We start from the raw sequence: 23,154 nt of genomic DNA on the forward strand, positions 1-23,154 counted from the left end.
AGTTATTTTGGCTAACCTTGTGATATCACAGACTTCTCTATACTTAATATGATAAAGGGGATCCATGTAAGGTGAAGGGAAGATTTTTCATGAGAACAGGAATGAAACAAGCATGTCAATCAGCACTTCTACTCAACACTTTACTAGAGGATTGAGGGTGGTACAATAAGGCGAGGAAAAACTGTTGTTATAAAGATTGAAAAGGAAGAAATAAAACTCATTATTCAGACAGTATGAATGCATACATAAAGTCTACAGATAAACTATTATAATAAATACATGAATATCGCAAATTTTCTGCACATAGACAATATTCAAAAGTTAATTTCCTTTCCATACACTGGCACTAACAATTGAAAGTTAAACAATGTGCTGGTGTGAGAAGCATGTAATAAACAAACACGTGCTCGGAGAAGTATATGGCAGGGTAATGAGGCAGAGGATTGTATGATACATCTTCTTGGGTGCTGCATGCTTTATCCCTTTGTATTTTACTGAAAATTTTACTTGTTTTATTTTAATACCAGAAAGTAGTAGAAAAATCTTGAATTCCTGAAAAGGAGAAAGTAGATCATTTGGAAAAAGGAAAGGAATCACAAGGAGACAGCAGAATTGGGAGGCTGGGAACATTAAAGAGCTTTCTTACTTTCTTCAATGGTTGATTGAAGGCAGACCCTACTAATTATGAGAACATCCAAAGTGCTAAAGAAGAACTCTAATTAGAACTTATTTAGAAAGGGCATACCAGTATCTTAGGAATAGTCTCCAAGTTAAAATAAAGCAAAATTCCTCCTTTTCCTTCGTTAAGTGTTCTATATCAAAATGTTATCCTTGTAAGATTCTAGGCTTACAGTTAATGGAGTTCTACAAAAATACAGGAGTATGCAGATAGATTGCCCTTTTCATACTAAGAAGCAAACAGGATCTGTGTAGAGGCAAAAAAACCCTCAGCTTTCAAAATATGAGAATCCTATTCAATTTTGTGTTTAAACATAAGATAATTTATTTCCTCTATCAAATTTTATTTTTTTCTACAGCATATTATGTACACTTGAATTAAATGTGTAAATAGGATTATTTATGCTGTCCTGAATGCAGTAATTGAAATTAAACTGATGCCAAATTACAATTTAGGATCACACTGAATCTCATAGAATTAACATTATGCTGAATTGTTTTGTGCAGGCAAACATTTACAGAGATACACACTTTGATCAACTATGCCTTGGAAACCTGCAGGACTTGATACCAGTGTTAAAAATATAATTTTGGAATATTTCTAAATATTCCCTGAAATCAACAAAGATCATGGAAAAATATCTCTCATTAGAGTGGCAGCCGTGACACTATATCTGATTTCAAACCCGGTTTCTATTCCTGACCTGTTCTCAGGCTTGTTTCCTCCAGCACAGACCTGATTTATGAGTGACAGACACCACTTTGGGTTTGCCATTCTTATGGATATAGTTCTTTTTCTCCTTCTTATTTCTCTTGTCATCATATCTTGATGCTGTGTAAAAGGCAGATGAAAATGCACAGTCTACTGTAATCAAACTTCATCATTGATTCTCTTAGAAAAACCTTATTATGGATATTTAAAAATACATATGTTTGACCTTGACACTGTAGGAAACTTCAATTCAATTTTTTAGTAAGAAATAACCTTGATTATTCAATTTTTGAATCAAAATAAGTATAGACATATAAAATTTTATATCTGCAAGTTATACCATAAAGCCGTGTGCTCCAATTATATAATTTCATACATGAGAAAACATATAACCACACAAAAGCATAATTTGAAGTTCTAGCAGAGCTGCAAATTGAACTAGTAACTGATAATTTCACGTTGTCCATTTAGAGTTGGGTAGAATCAACTAAAGGAGGCTTCGTGCAGGAAGATAATTTTCTTCTTCTTAAAGTGAAATCTCTGTACAAGACAACAATAATGTACAACAGGTAGAGTCTGACAAATGTGTATGCTCATGTAGCAAGCATTTCAGTCTAGGGAGAGCATTTCCATCCTGCAAAATTTCCTAGTGCTCCATAGAAAACCACTATTCAGTTTTCTCTTACTACACTTAAGTTTTGCCTGCTTTTGTACTGTATAAATGAAATTATATAGTATCTACTCCTTTGTGTCTGGATTTTCTGATCAATATATTGGATTTGAAATTCATTTATATACTTAGTATCTCATTTGCTTATTCATATTCCTATTGTTAAACATTTGAGAGTTTTCAAGTTTTGGCAACATAAGATAAATGCCTTGCCTATAGAGTTGATGTATATTTAACTTTATATGAAAATGCCAAACAGTTTTCAAAGTGCTATTTTAGGTTCTTATATGCAATGAGTCAGTCTCCACTTGCTCCCTGTTCATACCAATATTTGGTGTTGTGGACCTTTTGGGTTTTAGCTGTAGTGGGTGGTGTGAAGTCATATCACACTTGCTCCTTGTTCTTACCAATATTTGGTGTTGTGGACCTTTTGGATTTTAGCTGTAGTAGGTGGTGTGAAGTCGTATCACACTTGCTCCCTGTTCTTACCAATATTTGGTGTTGTGGACCTTTTGGATTTTAGCTGTAGTAGGTGGTGTGAAGTCGTATCACACTTGCTCCCTGTTCTTACCAATATTTGGTGTTGTGGACCTTTTGGATTTTAGCTGTAGTAGGTGGTGTGAAGTCGTATCACACTTGCTCCCTGTTCTTACCAATATTTGGTGTTGTGGACCTTTTGGATTTTAACTGTAGTAGGTGGTGTGAAGTCGTATCACACTTGCTCCCTGTTCTTACCAATATTTGGTGTTGTGGACCTTTTGGATTTTAGCTGTAGTAGGTGGTGTGAAGTCGTATCACACTTGCTCCCTGTTCTTACCAATATTTGGTGTTGTGGACCTTTTGGATTTTAGCTGTAGTAGGTGGTGTGAAGTCGTATCACACTTGATCCCTGTTCTTAGCAATATTTGGTGTTGTGGACCTTTTGGATTTTAGCTGTAGTAGGTGGTGTGAAGTCGTATCACACTTAATCCCTGTTCTTAGCAATATTTGGTGTTGTGGACCTTTTGGATTTTAGCTGTAGTAGGTGGTGTGAAGTCGTATCACACTTAATCCCTGTTCTTAGCAATATTTGGTGTTGTGGACCTTTTGGATTTTAGCTGTAGTAGGTGGTGTGAAGTCGTATCACACTTGCTCCCTGTTCTTAGCAATATTTGGTGTTGTGGACCTTTTGGATTTTAGCTGTAGTAGGTGGTGTGAAGTCGTATCACACTTGCTCCCTGTTCTTACCAATATTTGGTGTTGTGGACCTTTTGGATTTTAGCTGTAGTAGGTGGTGTGAAATCGTATCACACTACAGTTTAATTTGGGTTTTCCTGTCAGTGAATTTTGAGAACCTTTTAATGTTCTTATTGGTAGTTTGGATTTTTTTGGTGTCAGTTATCTATTTAAATTTTTTACCCATTTAAAACATTGGATTGTATTTTTATTATTAATTTTTAGAAATTTTTTTCCATATTCTGTCATATACATGTATTTTAATGCTTTCTCCAAGTGTAAGGGTTACATTTTGACTTTTAAAATGGTGTATTTTGATGAGCAGAAGTTTTAAATAGAATTATATCTAATTAATATCTAATTCAAGGTTTTTGGACCATCTCTCAGAAATCTGTTTACCAAATGCCATTGATATATTATTGTTTGGTATCTGAAAAGACTCCAAAGTTAAACTTTTATATTTAGGTATATTATTACATAACATTGCATAAAACATTTCTATCATGCTTTATTTTGAAACGACTTGTGTAAGGTAAATACTATTATTTTTTCCCTGAATAGGTGATAGAATTAAATAGTAAAATATCAATTTCCTGGACTTGGTGTGTCTTTTTTTGTAAGTTTTTATCTTAATAAATGCAATTTCTTTATTGTATGTAGGGTTATTCAGATTTTATTTATTCTTGTGTTAATTTTGGTAGTTTAATGTATCTATGAATTTGTTTATTTCTTCTACGTTTTGGCAGTATATTGTTCATAGTATTTTTTCAATATCCTTTATACCTGTAGTGATAGTTCTTCTCTCAAATCATATTTTGTGTTGTCTCTTTTATTCTAGTTAGTCTTATAGGGGTAGATAGATTGCACTAATATTTCCAAAAGAATTATTTTTGTTTTCTTTGTTATGAATTTTCTATTTTTTTGATTTCTGCTGTTTTCTTTCTTCTACCCCCTTTAATTTTTCTTTTTTCTCACTTATTAATTGGAAATGCATTTTTAGACCTTTGTATTTAATAAATAAGCATTGAAATTAAATTTATTGAAGTATTTCCTTAGGTGTATTTAAGAAATTTGATATGGTGCATGTTCAGTATGTCAACAGATATTTTTCTAATTTTTCCCTTTAAAAATTTTTCTTATTTTATTTTTCATAAGTTATTGGGGTGCAGGTGGTATTTGGTTACATGACTAAGTTTTTCAGTGGTGATTTGTGAGATTTTGGTGCACCCATTGCCCGAGCAGTATACACTGTACCATATTTATAGTCTTTTATCCTTCGCCTCCCTCCCACTTTCCCCTCAAGTCCCCAAAGTCCCTTTTATCATTCTTATGCCTTAGTGTCCTCATAGCTTAGCTCCCACATATCAGTGAGAACATGTAATGTTTGGTTTTCCATTCCTGACTTACTTCACTTAGAATGACACTCTCCAATCTCACAAGGTCACTGCAAATGCTGATAATTCATTAATTTTTTATGACTGAGTAGTATTCCATCATATGTACATATGTGTCACCATTTCTTTATCCACTTGATTAATGGGCATTTGGGTTGGTTCCACAAATTTACAATTGTGAATTGTGCTGCCATGTGTGTGCAAGTATCTTTCTTGAATAATGACTTCTTTTCCTCTGGGTAGATACCCAGTAGTTCGATTGCTGGATCAAATGGTTGTTCTACTTTTAGTTCTTTAAGGAATTTCCACACTGTTTTCCATAGTGACTGTACTAGTTTACATTCCCACCAGCATTGTAGAAGTGTTCCCTGATCACCACATCCACACAATATCTACTGTTTTTCGATATTTTGATTATGGGTATTCTTGCAGGAGTAAGGTGGTATCACATTGTGGTTTTAATTTGCCTCTCCCTGATCATTAGTGATATTGAACATTTTTTGATACGTTTGTTGGTCATTTGTGTATCTTATTCTGAGAGTTGTTTATTTGTGTCCTTAGCCCATTTTTGATGGGATTATGTTTTTTCTTACTGATTTGTTTGAATTCATTATAGATTCTTCAGATGTATAGATTGTGAAGATTTTCTCCCACTCTGTGGGTGGTCTGTTTACTCTGCTAGCTGTTCCTTTTGCCATGCAAAAGCTCTTTCATTTAATTAGGTCCTAGCTATTTATCTTTGTTTTTATTGCTTTTGCTTTTGTGTTCTTGGTCATGAAATCCTTGCCTAAGCCAATGTCTAGGAGGGTTTTTCCAATGTTATCTTCTAGAATTTTTATAGTTTCAGGCCTTGGGTTTAAGTCCTTAATCCATCTTGAGTTTCATTAGATGCAGGAAAAGCATTTGACAAAATCCAGCATCCTTCATGATTAAAACCTTCAACGAAATCAGAATAGAAGGGACATACCTTAATGTAATAAAAGCCACCTATGACGAAACCACAGCCAACATATTAATGAATGGAGAAAAGTTGAAAGCATTCCCTCTGAGAAGGAGAACAAGACAAGAATGCCCACTCTCACCATTCCTCTTCAACATAGTACTGGAAGTCCTAGCCAGAGTAATTGGACAAGAGAAAGAAATAAGGGGCACTCAAACTGGTAAGAAGGACGTCAAACTGTTCCTGTTTGCTGACGATATGCTTGTTTACCTTAAAAACCCTAAGGACTCCTCCAGAAAGCTCCTAGAAAACTGATAAAAGAATTTGCAGAGTTTCTGGATACAAGATTAATGTACACAAATCATTAGCTCTTCTATACACCAAGAGCAACCAAGCAGAGAATCAAATCAAGAATTCAACCCTTTTACAAAAGCTGCAAAAAAAAAAAAAAAAACACTTATAAATACACCTACCAAGGAGGTGAAAGACCTCTATGAGGAAAACTACAGAACACTGCTGAAATAAATCATTGACGACATAAACAAATGGAAACACATCCCATGCTCATGGATAGGTAGAATGAATATTATGAAAATGACTAAACTCCTGAAAGCAATCTACAAATTAAATGCAGTCCTCATCAAAATACCACGGTCATTCTTCACAGAGATAGACAAAGCAATTCTAAAATTTATATGGAACCGAAAAAGAGCCTGCATAGACAAACTAAGACTAAGCAAAAAGAACAAATATGGAAGCAACACACTACCTGATTTCAAATTATACTATAAGGCCATAGTCACCAAAACAGTGTGGTATTGATATAAAAATAGGCACATAGACCAATGGAACAGAATAGACAAATAAATAAACCCTAATAGTCTCCTCATTTTTAATTTCCTCTGTAAGCAATTATCTACTTAATATTATGTTGTTTAATGTTCCAATATTTGAAGCATTCTAGGTATGTTAGCATTTGTTTCTAATTTAATTTTGGAGTATCAGAGATTTTTTTCCTTTAGATTTTTTCTTTTAGATTTTTGATACTTTAAAAGGTATTGATACATGTTTTATGGGTCAGAATACAGTGCTTATTTGTGAATATGCCATGTTAACTTGAAAAGTAAAAGTTGTTTTAGTGTTCTATAAATGCCAATTAGATGAATTTGGTTAGTAATATATGGATCTTTGACATTCTCTTGATTCTTTTTTCTACCTCTATCAATCCAGCCTCATACAGACTTGTAGTTTGAAAAGTGATGAGAATTTTAATAGCTTTTCCGCGTAAATGATTTCCCTTTGATATGAACCAAAACATCACAAGTAGTAATTTCTTAGAAGTTAGTAATAAAATGGAATATATTATGAAACCATACCAGCACCTTTTGGTTTTCTGACATATTAAAATCCACTGGGTTATCTTCTAGTTTAATAACTGTTTCCTCATGCAGGATTTTGTAACACTCTGTATTGATAATTTGGTAAACATTGGTGCATGAGTTATAAAGATCTTCCAAATGTTGACATTTTACTATATATAATGTCAGAAATTTATAGTCACCAAACAGCCTGTGGCAGAGACACTTCCAGCAGGGAGCAGAAATCTTAGAAATAGTGCCCTGACATCATGTATGGTGCCAATTGCCGTATCTGGGCCCCACTACCACGAGCTCACAGCTGCTAACCATGGAGGGTGTGATGTGAATGTTCCTGCTTATAATATCCCTGAGCATGGCTCCCTGGCCCTTCCAAAGACTCTGAAGGCAACCAGTTAATGCCTTTTCTGTTCAAAACACAGTGGATTCTGTTGTTTGCAACCTAGATGCTGACTGGTGCAAAAGACTAGAGTGCTTCCATCAGAGCACAGCTCACACTTCACTTTGTTGTGTTGTGGGATAATATTTTGTTTCAGTTTCAGTTAGTACCAAGCTTGGATTTTATTTGAACAGGCAGGTTCGTGGGAAGGAAAAACAGCAGCCGAGAAATAGGAATAAAAGGAAAGGTTTATTTACAAGTATACACATAGGTTGGTATCATACCCAAACAGCAATCTTGCAATCAACACCGGCGGTACAGCAGCGCGGGTAAACACAAGTCAGATGCAGAAGTCCGTCTGTTCAGTCTTTGTGGTGCTACAGCAGTTTTTTATCATGTTGGATTATATAACGAGTTCACTTAAGGCACACAGACCCCCTCTTGAGAGCAAACTTCATTTTGTAACTACGTCCTTGAAGTTGTTTATTAAAGAGCGGACACGGGAATTGGCCAGATTCCCGTGTCTTACTCGTTTATCTAAGTACATCTGGGAACTTTCTGAGCTCGGAACGCCCCCAGATTGCTCAAGGAAAATGAAGACAAAACAGGCTCTCAAGCATGGAGTTCTGGACATAACTTCATTTAGAAACAACAGGAGAATACTTTAACCCTTACACAACAGGAGAATACTTTAACCCTTACATATTTAGAAAAATGAACTGAGTTTTTATTCTCATTTTCTCATTTACATGCATGCCTTCCTTCTTCGTATTCCACCAAAGTAGCACCAATCAGTGTCCATTATTTTAGGGAAGTTATGTGAAAAAAGGCAAAAATAATGTCTTTTTAGGTATTCAGTGTCAAGATCCTAGGTTGTGAGAGAAATGGATAAGATTCAGTATAGATAATAGACTGAGGAGAAAGCAAAATGGGCAAAAGAAATTACACAGAGGTGCACACCTGCTTGATAACTCCAATTTAAGAAATTATAGTGAATTGGAAGGAAAGTGAGGAGTGCTGAGATGTGCAGTGTCTTTGAAAAGAGGCTCTGGGTTTGATTCTTGGAATGAGTCCCAAAGACACTTTGTCGGATCTGAGAGAAAGGGAGATTTATTCCTCTTTGCCTAAATCAGAACCAGGGTAGCAGCAAGATCTGAAAACAGACATGGTTGTGGAGATGTCTCAAGAATCAGACTGAGACAACACACTGATTGCTTCAAGTTCGACTGACTTGGTAGCATCAGAATGATACACATGTGTCCAGGAGTGGTCCAGGGGTAGAGGACAGATCTGCTGGCTTGAAGAACCCTTACGCAGAGCAATGAGACACCTCCAAGGCAACCTCTTCAGACCAATGACAGGATGAAACAAGGTAATGGGAGTGTCTCTGTAGACACTGGGGAAGATGGATGACTATAAAGACCAAATGAACCTGCCTCTTTAAAAAGCTTCCAGAAGTTGTTTGTGACCCTGGGAAAATAAATGAGACAGACTATGCAGGTATAAGACAAAAATTAAGTTTATTGTAGAAAAATAAAGGAGTATTTCAAAAAGAAAAAAAGAAAAATCATTAAGTACGGGAAGTGGTCATGCTTACAAAAGCAGATACAGGTTTTCTAAATTATAGTTTTTACTTGAAAGCTGAAATTTTCTCATTGACTACAAATACTATCAGTCATTTTCTTGAAGATACAGGCTTACTTTATAAAGTTTTGAGAAAATATCTACAAAGTATCTAAATCTGAATAATCAATTATTTGGTCAATTATTCTTTCAAGTAAAAATGGTGTTCTTTAAAAACAACATTTAGGTGAACTTCCAACTCAAATTATTGTCTGAATGCTCTTTCTTCAGACAGTTACTGTATTTTGGCATGCAGCAGAAGTGCTTTGTGCATATACAAAAACTATTAATTATATATATATATATCTAGCACCAAAATTTAATAAAATTGAGAAATTATAGTGCTTCATCAACCATATTCTTAATTGAACTAAAAAATGTATATACAATTTTGTACTGTTAGTTCATTGCAGTAAGGAATATAATGCTATTAGCAGATTTTGGTGCTGAGGTTGATTTTAAATTGTGAGAAGTTCTATTCACTTGTTATTCTCCTTCATCAGTGTAAATGTTAACATGGGAGAAAAGATAATAATGTGTTAGTATTATTATGAAAATATTATAATGATTTTGTTTATCCTCTAAGCTTCTAGTGACCCATTAGAAGCTGCGGAACTCACTTGGAGAGCAACAGCTCTCAAAAATGATCCTTAATCCTAAAATGTGGCCTTTCCGCCATCAAGTGAATTCCTGGCATGCTCAGAAAGCTCTTTTCACTTTGGCTGGAATTCTAACACTTTCCACTGCTGTTGAGATTGTATAATTTCTGCTCAGCTCCCACCTTCGCAGCAGTCCTTCCTGTCCCCACAGAGTCTTGCTAAATTCAATTCTTGATCTGGATGCGTGGTGAAACCACACATAAAATTCTGCCACCCATCCAAACTTTTCCCACTTTACAGCCCTAAATTCCAGCAATTTCATTAGATCCAGACTCTTGTCTTTGCCTCTTGAGCTCAGTGAGACTGCAGTGCCTAGCACAGATCTCCTGGAAGTGTCGGGAAGCAAAAGGAGTGTGGTGATGGTAGTGGGGCTGACACGTGTTTTTCTTCTCTCACATATTAGAGTCTCAAATTGCCTGCTGTCCAGTGTCTGAAAACAGTTGCTTTATATTTTTTGTCCTGTTTCACAGTTGCTTGTAGCATGGGGTAAGTACAGTAACGGGTACTGCCATGATATGGCCAGAATGGGAAGATCAGAATATATATTGAGGGGTGTATTTGAAAAGTAATGTGACATACTTACCAATATATATACATATGTGTGTGCATGTGCATGTATATATATATTTTGCACAACTTTTACTTGACAGACACGTTCACTTACTTGACAGAAACATTTCAAATGTGTGTTTTCTACCTCAATTACTACTTTTTGGCAACATATTTCATAATAATTGGTACTAACACAAGAACAATGAAGAAAGTGTAATTTTCTTTGAATCTTGGTAAATTAAGCCAGCAGAAAAATGATCTATCTTACTAATCTACGAAAGAGCAATGCTAATGACAAGTCTTAAATTTTCATGCAGTGGTAAAGCTAGGTACTTGACAGTAGATTCTATTACTAAATCTGATATTAGGTACTGGGGTGGTAATAAAAATTCTCGGACTAAGCTTAAGATAGAATGTATACAGGAGGTGAGTAAGCAACATTTTAATGCTATTTAGAGTATGGTGTCCTTTCAGGCTTCAAGCGTTGAGTCGATTAATTACTTAACATGCTGTGCATGATAACCTAATATACCTGTTACATAACCTTAAATTTGGAGAAAAATATAGTAAGATGATTGTCTTTTGAAACTGAAAGTTTAAATGCAAGTTAAAAAATAACAGTGAATATCATCGGTGGGAGGTTTATTCCTTAGCATAAATTAACAGAGTAGCCACCATATTCTGGAAGCTGTAGAGGCAGGGGCATTTCAGAGAGAATATCATTCCTTCTTCAGGAGTCTGGTAAATAAGATGCATAAGCAAACCGATTATAAGAGAATGAGAAACGCTTTCTAAGAGGTTTGTATAGGTATATTGAGAGTAAGACAAGATTATATCTTTCTGAGGGGCTTACAAAGAGCTCCAGAGAAGCAATGGCAATTGAATTGAACATTGAAAACTAAGTAGATTTAGAAGGTTAAAAGGTAATGAAGCAGTGACATTGTCTGGGGTAATAGCTGAGGTTCTTTGCTTCGTGACAAGAAAATTAAGGACGTGAACACACACATGGAGTGAGTTTAAGAGAGGAGGTTTAATAAGCAAAAGAAAGAGAAAGGAGTATAGCTGTCTCTCTTGTAAGAGAGAGGGGCTGATATAGGTGATGGGGGGATGGAGGCAGCAAACCACATTGCCATGTATGTACCTATGTAACAATCCTGCATAATCTGCACATGTACCCCAGAACCTAAAGTACAATTGAAAAAAAAAAGAGAGGGGCACCTGAATGGGAATTCTGGCCCTCGGTGGAGTGCACTGGATTTTACAGACAGGCTTGAAAGGTGGTATTGGATTTACATAGGGCCCACAGATTGGTTGGACCAGGTGTGCTGTTTAATTAGCCGGTGGGGAAGCTGGCCACCCCACCTTAATCTTTTTTTATGCAAAGGGACTTTCCACGTGGCCAGCACCATGTTGTCTGCCCCCGACTGCACATGTGGTTGGAAAGGAAAGGGGAAGATGGAGCCATCATTTTGAACATGACTAGTCCCAGGTAGCCTTTTCCTATTGGCACAACTGCTGGCATTCACCCGTGAAAGCTTCCAGCTTGGTCTATGTCTGCAGCTCGATTTTACAGGCTGCTGTTTGTTAGAAAAGAAAATGATTTTAGGGCTGCTTTTCATTAAAAGGAAAACCTTACCAATGACTCCCATACCCTCACTATCTGCCTAAGTAATTTATTCTTAACTCCTTTATCAGTAAGAAAAGGTATTTCAATTCTAGGGATGAAAGGAGGAAAAGTATGAAACCAAAAGGAATTCTTGTTTGGGGAACTCTCAACAGACCAGTGAGGATCATAGCTCGAGCAAACCACAGGAGATGACACCAAAATGTTGCAATCAAATTGAAAGGGCCTTGCAGATCATGCTAAGGAGTTTAACTTAATTCTATAGGTGGGGAGAGCCAAATATTGAAAGTATCTGATGTGATTAGATTCCTTTATACCTTGCCTGCCAAGTAATACCTATTCATTGAATTATTCAGCAAATATTAATTAAACATTAACTGAGTATTAGGCATTACATTAGAAACAGGGGATAGAATGGTGATTAATCCAGTCACTGTCCTTCTCCTTCTAGAACTTATTATCTAGTAGAAGAGACAGTTGAAGAATTACAATGTAATGTGATAATGGCTGATACAGGGAGAGCTAGGTGTGTTTTTAGCAAAAGCTAAGAAAATCTGATGCTGGCAAGGAGGGGAGGATGCAGGTTAGGGAAAGTCTTGGAGAAAGTCATGTCTAGGTTGAAATAGTGGGATGAAGCCATTAACTAGAATGGACAGATGGGTGACAGTCTTGGTGCCAGAAAGAACTTGGAACAAGGAACTGAAAGGTAAGCTGAATGGCTGGAGTATCTCTGAGTGATTTATGACACATGAGGTCCAATGTTAGGAAGATTTTTTATCTTCGTGATAACAGTATCAGAAAACTATAGAAGGGGGTTAAGCTTGAGAACAGTCTAATTGTTTTAACATTTTAAAGGATCATTTTAGGTGGAAGGAACTGTCAGGAGATTGTGGAAAAGTCCACCCCGAAATGAAGATGGCCAAGCTAGGGCAGTAATGGAGATAGAAGCAGACAGACTGAAGAAGTATTTTGGGCTAGAATAAGGGATTGGCATGAACTGAACAGGATTTTGGGGGTACAGGATTCAAGGAGAGGGAGAAGCGTAGTCGAAGATAAATTGCAGAGTTAAGCCTTTACTGGTGTTAGTTGCTAAGAGGCAAGGGCGTATGCAATGGGATTGGATAGGAAGAAAGGGAAGAAAATAAGCTCAGCATTTAGGGCATCAAGACTGTGATTCACATAGCATATAGGAGAACCATCAGTAACCATTTGTCTAAACTCCTGGAAAGAATCTGGGCTGGATACATATGCCCTCTCCCAACCCCTCCCCACACACTTGAGATTTGTCTGCATGTAAATAAATTATGGAAATTCAGAGCAAGGCATATTTTGAGTTTATCCATAATCTAGGTCAAACAAACCTACCTTAGCTTTCAAGCTGACTGACAGGTCTGTTAGTTTCCTTATCTTTACATTCCCGTTGGTGGCAAACATAATTTCAGTTCATGCTCAGTGATCTGAAGTAAACTGTGAATAAAAATGTTTTGGTATGTTAGCAGGGACAAACAAGTTGTGGGTTTTAAACACACAGTAATAATAATCTGATCAATGGCTGGCAAAGTAGAAAAGTCATTTTATCACAGTAAAAAGTATCTCTGCTTCTTCAGATGTTAAAGTCTTCTAATCAAGCTACTGCAATGAAGATGTTTACTGAATTGCAGCAGCTTCTCAGAGAAGTAAAATAAAGATTTATTAGGTAACAAATTTGTCAACATATGATCATGGCAGCTGTTCGGCATAGACCTCCCACTTTAAGGTCATGTTATTGGGAGACTGCCAAGCATCTCTGAAAGGAAAGAAACAGTGTTCCTGAATCCCATCCTTACCCACACAGTGTGTCCTGAGTATTCCATGTCGATTTGCAGCTCTCCAGCTTCCAATCTGGTCTAGCTCCTTTATTTTCAAGTGACCCCATTTAACTGCTTCTGTAGCTTTTCATTTATTGCATGATATTGTACAAATAGTATAAACAGATCTGAGTTTGGGCAAGTCAGCTTCCTTATCTGGAAGATAGAGATAGCATTCTCTTTGAGCATGTGTTGTGAGTTGAATAAAATAGGGTGAATGCAAAGTGCTATGTGTAAAATGTGTGTGTTGTATTTTATCGGCACTTGGCAAATAATTATGTGCCCTTGTGGTGACTACTGCCCTTAAACTGTTTTCTTGGAATTCATTACTGTGAGCTGCTTCTACACAGAAATATGTATAGGTATTCTAGCCTATTCTTTCTCCCTCCTCAGGAAGGAGCTAGGCACCAAGAAAAAAAAAATGCTGTTACAGGTTTAGAAGGATCATCAAAACTAAGATCTTTACAAAGCCATCCACTAACATTTTTGTATGATTAACTCATTCCCCATTGATTCAGAAAGACCTGAATAGAATACATAGCCTGTATGCATATATAATTGTATTTTTCACAGTGAATTTAGTGTGGCTTAATGTCAATAGAAACCAGATTTTTCAGTTCAAAATTGGAAAAACTACCAGAGTGACCCCAGAGTTTAGATTATGTGGCATTTGGTGTCTTTGACATGAAGAGATTAATAGAGAACTTATTCTACTTCATCAATGTAGATGATAATCTGAAAAACCATCCTGTTTTATGAATAATTTTGTGTCAATTGCTTCTAAATTAGATCTGTGTTCCCCAGTGAATTCTTAATTAGTATCTTTGCTCCCATCTAATTTAAATTTAACATTTTTGTTTTCTTTGCACAAATTCTATTTTTGTAGGGCTCTGAAATGCACTTTTTAAAAGGATGTTTTTCAATGAGTCCAGATGGTACCAATAATTATTTATTATCTTTAGCTTCCACCATTATCTGTCATCCAATCTGTGATATTATAAATCTTGTTCAGTGCTCAGAGTTGCTGTAGCGATTCGCTGAAAAAATGCTTGTGTAATAAGTTCAGAGGAATTCAGCATATTATAGAGGAAGAACTACTTTCAAAGCTTTAATTAAAAGTCTGATGACTGTACTAGCTTCACATTAGGGTTTTATGAGTAGTTGCGTATGACTGTAATCCTTTTTGCTTGTCTCTAATTCACTGAGTAATACCCAACTATATTTCCATAGAACTCGTCACAGAGTGAATTGAAGTTTTACCCGTCACAAGTGTAAAACTAGGAGAAGTCATCAGCAGAAGTGATTTGCCGATTTAATAAAAAAGACCTTTGGGTTAATTTTTACTTGGAGGGGATTAGAAAGCTCTTTCTGCTGAGGGTGGGGGTGTCTCACTAGATTGTGGTATTCAAGGGGAAGAAGACAGGACTGCTCTGTTTTTATTGTTTGCCCCAGGACGAAACCCATGTAAATGCTCCGTACATGCAAATTATTTCCAGTCCCTGGAATGATCTTTAAACCCCTGTGTGTCAGTTAAAGTGTACTTACCCAGACTATTCCTTTCAAACAGAATTAATCTTGCTATTTGAGTGTTCCCTTAGCATTTCGTGATAATCTGTAATATAACACTTGTTGCATTTTTTATGATTTGTTTTCATTTATCTCTTTAAATGGTGATCTCATTGAGTACAAAGCCAAGACTTTTCTTATGCATCCTCATGTCAATAGTATCTAACAGCATAGATTGCATATATCATGTGCTCAACATCTTTTGAATTAACTACTAATCAGCGTTTCTGAGAGCAGTTGATGTGTATGTGTGTGCACCAGTCATAACTTGCTGTATTATTAGGACATAGCATTTTGGGGGTCAACTAAAACAATTTTCCTTTTCTTCTTTTTAAATTTTTTTCCTCTACTTCTTTCTGCATTACAAATTGCTACTAAATTTGCTTCCCCTAAAATGCAGGATACAATTAATTTAAAAAATACAAATGCAGTTATTGACACAGGGCTTTATGTTGGGTCTTGCTATTATACATTTATTTTGCTCAATATTGCAGCCTATCAAAATATTAAAAATATTAAAATCCATCAAAATTACTTTTGAATGTTTGATTTAAAAATATCTTCTACGTATTTACCCAAATTGTTCAGAAGCTGCTCAATTATGAGAGCAAAACACAAGCCACTGGAGACTTCTCTGTAGTTCTAAACCAATTTATTAATCAACTCATTGATTATATTAAGTTATCTGACTATGAATAAGCTTAATTGTACTATTATCCAGCTCAGTTTCTATATGTTCCACACAAGGGTTTCATAAAAATACTAAAACCATTTTAAAATTAAATGTTATATTACAGGGTGCCAATGTCTAGTATCTCAATAGAAAATGTTAAGTGACATCAGTGGAAATAGTGGCATAAGAACGTTTCAAAAATCCTCTTTTATGAAAAGCAATGAGAACACTAGAAAAAATTAACAAAAATCAATGTTTTAAGAACCAAATGCTTATAATAATTTGTGAACATTTATTCAAGGAAAATGGGCTGGTGCAGTGGCTCACGCCTGTAAACCCAGCACTTTGAGAGGCCAAGGCAGGTGGATCACCTGAGATTGGGAGTTCAAGACCAGTCTGACCAACATGGTGAAATCCTGTCTCTACTAAAAATACAAAAATTAGCTGGGCATGGTGGTAGGCGCCTGTAATCCCAGCTACTTAGAAGGCTGAGGCAGGAGAATCAGGAGAATCACTTGAACTTGGGAGGGTTGGAGGTTGCAGTGGGCTAAGATCAGACCATTGTACTCCAGAGAAAAAGAAAAGAAAAATGGCTTATTCTCAATAAATAGATTAAGTTTTGTGATGTTTCAACTTACCCTATCCCCGTCTTCCTCTTCCCATCTGTGATAGCCTTGAACACCAACAGCCTTGTCATCATCCTGAAAACCAGCAGTCTAGCAGCCACTGGAGAGTGTATTTGCTGTCGGAATTCCTACAAAGCTCATTTTAACTATCATTATTTGACCTGTGTGGCAGTTCCTTGGAAAATCCTACTCCTAAGGCTTGTTTGTATTTGACCTTGTTAGTTAGAGCTCTTTCATTATAAACACACTTTTGCCCAGGGATATTTGTTGAAATAATTAGTGGCAATTGCTTGAGGTAGTGAAAGGATATGTTGACCAAAACACTTTTAAAAAAAGCTTGTTGGACCCATCTATTAAAGCTTTGGAAAGATCTGACATTTCTCTGGGATTCTAGAAGGGCCCTCACATGCAGAGACATGTTCTTGCATGAGCATGTGTTTATACTCAAGAAAGACCCAAGAAGGCCCTACAGTCTCCACAAGTAAGAAGTAAAAGCTGTATATGTGTCACATTTTCTTTATATTATGCAACCATAAAAAAGAATGAGTTCATGTTCTTTGCAGAGACATGGATGATGTTGGAAACTATCATTATCAGCAAACTTACACAGGAACAGAAATCCAAACACCAGATGTTCTCACTCATAAGTGGGATTTGGACAATGAGATATGGGCACAGGGAGGGGAACATCACACACTGGGCCTGTCGAGGATTGGGGTGCAAGGGGAGGGATAGCATTAGGGGAAATACCTAATGTAGATGATAGGTTGATGGTGCAGCAAACCATCATGGCACGTGTGTATACCTATGTAGCTGCACATTCTGCACATGTATCCCAGAACTTAAGTATAATTTAAAAAGGAAGAAGAAGAAGAAGAAAGAGGAAGAAGGAGAAGAAGAAGAAAATATAGCCCTTTTCACAATTAAGTGCTGGCCATGTTATTAACTTGTGGCCAAACCAGAATAAAGACTCCTGAGGCATCCGGAAAAAAAAGGAAAGAAGTAAAAGCCGGCCAGGCGCGGTGGCTCACACCTGTAATCCCAGCACTTTGGGAGGCTGAGGTGGGTGGATCACCTGAGGTCAGGAGTGGGAGACCAGCCTGGCCAACATGATGAAACCATGTCTTTACTAAAAATACAAAAAAAAAAAAAAAATAGCCGGGCATAGTGACGTTCACCTGTAATCCCAGCTACTCGGGAGGCTGAGGCAGGAGAATCACTTGAACCTGGGAGGCAGAGGTTGCAGTGAGTGGAGATTGTGCCACAGCACTCCAGCCTGGGCAACAGAGCAAGATGAAAAAGCTAAGGCGGAGTGTTAACTGCCGGGCTTGAGTGTTGAAGCCATGCCCCAGCAGATACACTGAGAACCCTTTGGTGAAAGCTGGGAACTTATTGGTTACCGGCATTTAAAGAGGTTTATGTTCAGTTAATATTTGACCAGTAAGTTGAGCAGAGACTTTGATAGCTCTACGCTACGAAGAACAGACTTCATAAACATAGTTCAGTAAAGTCACTAAACAAACAGCAGCAGCAAAAATACATGAAGAAATAACATTAAACACATACATTTAGAAAGAAGAAAACCTTCCACCTGAAGAAATTAGAAAAAAAACAGATGGATTCACAAAACCGCAACAAAATACTAGCAAACTGAATGCAGCAACGTACCAAAAGGATATCCACTGTGATAGTAGACGAGTAGCTCGCTGAAGATGCCTACATTTGAATCTCTGGAAGCTTTAAATATTTTAGGCTACCTGGTAGAGGGAAATTAAGGTTGCAAGTGGAATTAATGCTGCTAATCGAAAAACAAAACAAAATAAAGACAAAACCACATGCCTTAAAACCTTAAACAGGAAGGGTATCTTGGATTATCCAGGTGAGCCTAATGTAATCACACGGAGACCGGGCCAGATGAACAAGTGGAGGATAATAAAGGAAAGAGATCAAAGGTCAGGAAGTTGAATCCTGTAGTGAAGAGAAGACTTTTGTAGTTTTTCCCATGGTGGGAAACCGTCTAGTATTATAGATGTGTGAGAATGAGCCGGAAGAGTTTTGTGCCACACACGCTGTGATGTGCATGCCGCTGGTGCTCAAGCTCTCAGTAACTTCTATTATCTATACAGTTTTCAGACTGTGATACTTTGGGGATTAAAGGAACCAATGTATGAGGCAAGGTAGCATGGAAAATAAGAATTTAGAAGGATAGGCTGGGCATGGTGGCTCACGCCTATAATCCCAGAACCTTGGGAGCTTGAGGTGGGCGAATCACGAGGTCAGGAGTTTCTGACCAGCCTGGGAAACATGGTGAAACCCCGTCTTTGCTAAAAACAGAAAAACTAGCTGGGCATAGTCACACGTGTCTGTAATCTCAGCTACTCAGGAGGCTGAGGCAGGCCAATTGCTTGAATACAGGAGGCAGAAGTTGCAGTGAGCCAAGATCACGCCGCTGCCCTCCAGTCTGGGCGACAAAACAAGACTTTGTCTCAGAAAAAAAAAGAATTTAGGCTAGAAAAGGATATGGAATGACATTGGACCTTGAGACGTCAGTGGAGATGGAAATTTGGAACCAGAGGTGAGTTGGATAAAGGCAAACTTACACTTAAAAATCCAGATTATCCCCCTATTTGGGCTGAAATACATGAATGTGTTTCAAAAGATGGGATGATTTGCTTACTTATGTGTGACATGAAATGTAAAGACTTGTAGATAACAGCTTAGGAGGGAACATAAAACTCCCACAGAGCTGAGTGAAAACCTCATTTCCTTATATGTTATAGTCCATAATGCATTCAAATCTTGGAGAGCTTTGTTTATGCTAATTATGAAGTTTCAAATAGTTTGTCCAGGGGTTTCCAGTTTATCCGTTTATCTCATCCACTAATTATGAAAATAAATAAGTAAATATTATACAAGCTTTCAATCTTGCTGTTCTCCCACTTCACCTGGCTTTAGGAGTGCACCTGAAACAGGTGCTGTACGGCATTGCAGCTCTGGATAGAGATTAACGTAGAACGTAGTGAGGATCTTAGGGCCCCAGTGGTGGAGAGTGACACTGTCACTTCTTGTGCATTCAGTGTTGTGTATTCATAAAAATGAAGTGCTAGTGTTTATAAATGCTTGTCTATTTGGGGGAACAAGGTTTCCTTTTGTTAACGTTTATCATGAAGTTTGTGGGCATCATGCTGTATGAGGTTCAGCTGAGAACATTGAAAATGGTTGTACATGGTTCTTGCTTCTCCTAGGAGACTAATTTACTTTAAAAATGAGCATTATCAGTTTGTCACACATTTATAATTTCCATGAGAGCCCCCCACGTTTCCTGCTGGAACTGATGGGCCGCAGTGAGAATATATGGTCCTCTTTGTCCAGTCCTAGTCGACAGTCCATACCACAGAAAAATTCTTTAAGGCAATTTGATGTTCCTACTCTCTATACTATGTTTCTGTTTTGAGATATCTGAAGCCCTTTTTACAAATTACTTTCGTGTTGCCAATACTTCCAAGTTTGCTCATGTACCGGTAGATGACAATAATTCCCCCATGTTGCTGTCCAAGTATCTTTTCGGTCACATGCTCTCATAGGTAAAAGTAGATGTTGACATGCTTCGTGCCCACTGTCCCATCCATCTGAGGAGCCCTCCACTCCCTCTTTGTCTATTATAATACCACTAATGCCTTCAAGACACAGTTTTCTATTACTTCTTTCACTGAGTCTTTCCCATCATCCTTTCCCAAACTCATTTATTCCTTTCTCTTAGCCCATAGAAAAATTTACTTTTAATTCTGTACAGATTTGTTCAATTCAACAAAACTTTATTTTCTAGGTAGCAGTGTGGTGGACTTGAGGTGGACTAAAGCCTGGCTCTACTGCATCTAGCTGTGGGAATGTTGGCAAAGCACTCAGTCTCTGTTTGTAAAGCACTCACTCCTTGTTTGTAAAGTGGGATAGTAATAATGCTTACTTCTTAGGGCTGTTCTGAGAGTGACCTGTGTTAATATACAGAGTGCTTAAGGGAGGGCCACTGTATTTGACACTCAGGCTTTGCACTGTACCACTCCCGAAGCATCTTTCATATAGAATGCCATGGAAATGGTGCCCTGGAATTGTGCAGTATACTGCCTGAACAATCATTAATGGCTACCCTACTTAGTCGCTGGCACGTAAAAGTGGCTTCAGATGTCTAGAAGTATTGCTATTATTGTGACTTTTCGTTTCATAGGGATAAAACGTCTTCTGTATCCTTAGATTACTTACCGATTTCCAGCCTCACATCCTTCCCTTCTCATCTCCTCTTTGCTTCTGCTCATCTCTTACATTTAGTTGTTAACCACAGTCAACTCAGTCTTTCACACTGTATGCACTATTTCTAGGAAATTATAAATTATACATGGAGAAAAATTAGATAAATAGGAAAGTGAGAAGGTTATCTAAAAGTGACTTCCTTTTCCATAAAAATGGCAGGCAAAAGCATTTTCTGTGATGAATGCCTATTTTACAATGAAGAAAATTATTCCCTTGCAAACGCTCTATATACTGTTATTTAAAATCCCTAACAAATACAACACAAATCTATGATAATGATTTGATAAATCACATGCATAAATATTTAGGTAAAAATCTCAAAATGTTAGTAACTGAAATGTACAGTTCACTAAAAAACACAACCGATTTGAAGTTTGTTTTAACTATGGTGGGATGGTTCAGTATTAAAATATCTGTGAATGCAATGACTGTATCAAATAATCGACAGTTTGAAAAAGTATTTCAAAAATATGCAGTAAAATTTAATATCTCAATAAAAGAAAACATCTGCCATGGCTAAAACAAACCTCACATTGGTTTTGATGTTTTTAATGGACTGCTGATTGCATTTACTAAGACATCTATTCTTAGAATAAGTATGCGATTTTGTAGTGTTTCAAAATCTGATATTTGTATCTCAAATTAAGCATCAGCATTGTGCTTTAAGATTGAAAGCAGAAGCGTTCCTTTTATACCAAAAATGGTTAGTTTACCCATATACAGGTAGAGAAATTTGTCTTCCCTTTACTTACCATGGCTTTCGCCTTTACCTACATACCTAGAAGAGGTGTTATTATTAGATGCGATTTATTATTAAAATAAATATTGTTTATCAAAAGCATTTTATATTTCAAGAATTATATTCAAGGTCTTGTCTTCTGTTTTTAAACTGGTATTTCTGGTGATGGTGTTTACCTATGTTCATGTTTAATTGACTTCAGTGCTCAGTATTAGTTCTTTTTCATTTTGACTTTATTTCCCCCTGAGTTCTTGATCTTGTTTTCTATTTCTATCAGCTAGAAAATCTATAAGAAATGTTCTAAATAAAATATAAGTGTAATCATTTCAGGGCATTAAATATTCATGAATATTTTATTTTCCCACAAGAATAACAACTTTATAGGTAAAACCCTTTGTGTCACAATGTTTTTTTAAAAATTATAGTGCTCCTTTTTCTTTGAATATGTTGATTATTCAAGAGAAATGCAAAGCCTTTTTATAGCTAAAATTTTACTACTTCAATGATTATAGAATTTTTTCTTTACTATCTTTGTAATATAAAACATTATTGAGAAAAGTCAAATAAAACCTAGATAAAAGAGAAATATATCTTTTTCATGGATTGGAAGACATTAGATTGTACCAATTTTCTCCAGAATGATCACCCTGACCAAATTCCTACTAGAAATTTTTAGTGAAACATGACAAGATTATTCTAAGACACACACACACACACACACACACACAGGTACACACATGTGCATATAGCCAAAGTAAAGAAGCAAAAATGCAAGAGGTTCTTAATCTAGTAGATATCACGACTCAAGAAAAACCTATAAAACTTAAGGCAGCATGATATGCTCACAATGACCGAACAAATGAATAATAGAATGGAAGACAGACCACCCCAGAGGCAGACTAATGCTTATATGGACATTTGATTTATGACAAAACTGAAATGCATAGCAGTTTGGAAGGGACTATCTTTTCAATAAAAATGTTGGAATAATTGGATATCCACCTGAAAAAAAAATGAAACTCGATTCCTATCTCCCACTATATATAAAAATCAATTCCAATTGTTAAAGGCATACAACAATGTTTTCAGAAGATGAATGAAGACTATCTCCATGACCTTGCAGTTGGAAAAATTTTCTTAAAACACATATAGTGCTGAGAATAAAGAAGATTAACAAATTAGAAAATTGGTAAATTTGACTGTAATAAAATTGAGACTTTCTTTTTCTCAAATGTCATTGTTGAGTGAAACGGCAAACTATGTAGTGAGAGAAAATACTTGCAAAATATATAATTGTCACAGGACCCTTATCCAGAATTTCTACAAATGAATGAGAAAACAGTGTGGAAAATGGGTAATCATTAAAAAATCAGGAGACAACAGATGCAGAGAGGATGTGGAGAAATAGGAACGCTTTTACACTGTTGGTGGGAATGTGTATTAGTTCAACCATTGTGGAAGACAGTGTTGCGATTCCTCAAAGATCTAGAAGTAGAATTACAATTTGACCCAGCAATCTCATTACTGGGTATATACCCAAAGGATTATAAATATATCTATTATAAAGACACATGCA

General features: G+C 36.5%; 1 long non-coding RNA gene across 1 annotated transcript in view; it reads left to right on the plus strand.

Annotated features, from left to right (window-relative positions):
- The first annotated feature begins 8,516 nt into the window (after positions 1-8,516).
- The window catches only part of LOC135274553 (uncharacterized), a 202,976-nt gene continuing 188,338 nt past the window's right edge, over positions 8,517-23,154 (plus strand). Inside the window, exon 1 of the long non-coding RNA XR_010342350.1 lies at positions 8,517-8,736. This is a non-coding gene — a long non-coding RNA (uncharacterized LOC135274553). The remainder of the gene's footprint in view (positions 8,737-23,154) is intronic.

The sequence above is a fragment of the Aotus nancymaae genome, unplaced genomic scaffold, assembly GCF_030222135.1.
Source record: "Aotus nancymaae isolate 86718 unplaced genomic scaffold, 86718_ANA_hifiasm-v0.15.2.pri h1tg000012l, whole genome shotgun sequence".
NCBI lineage: Eukaryota > Metazoa > Chordata > Mammalia > Primates > Aotidae > Aotus > Aotus nancymaae.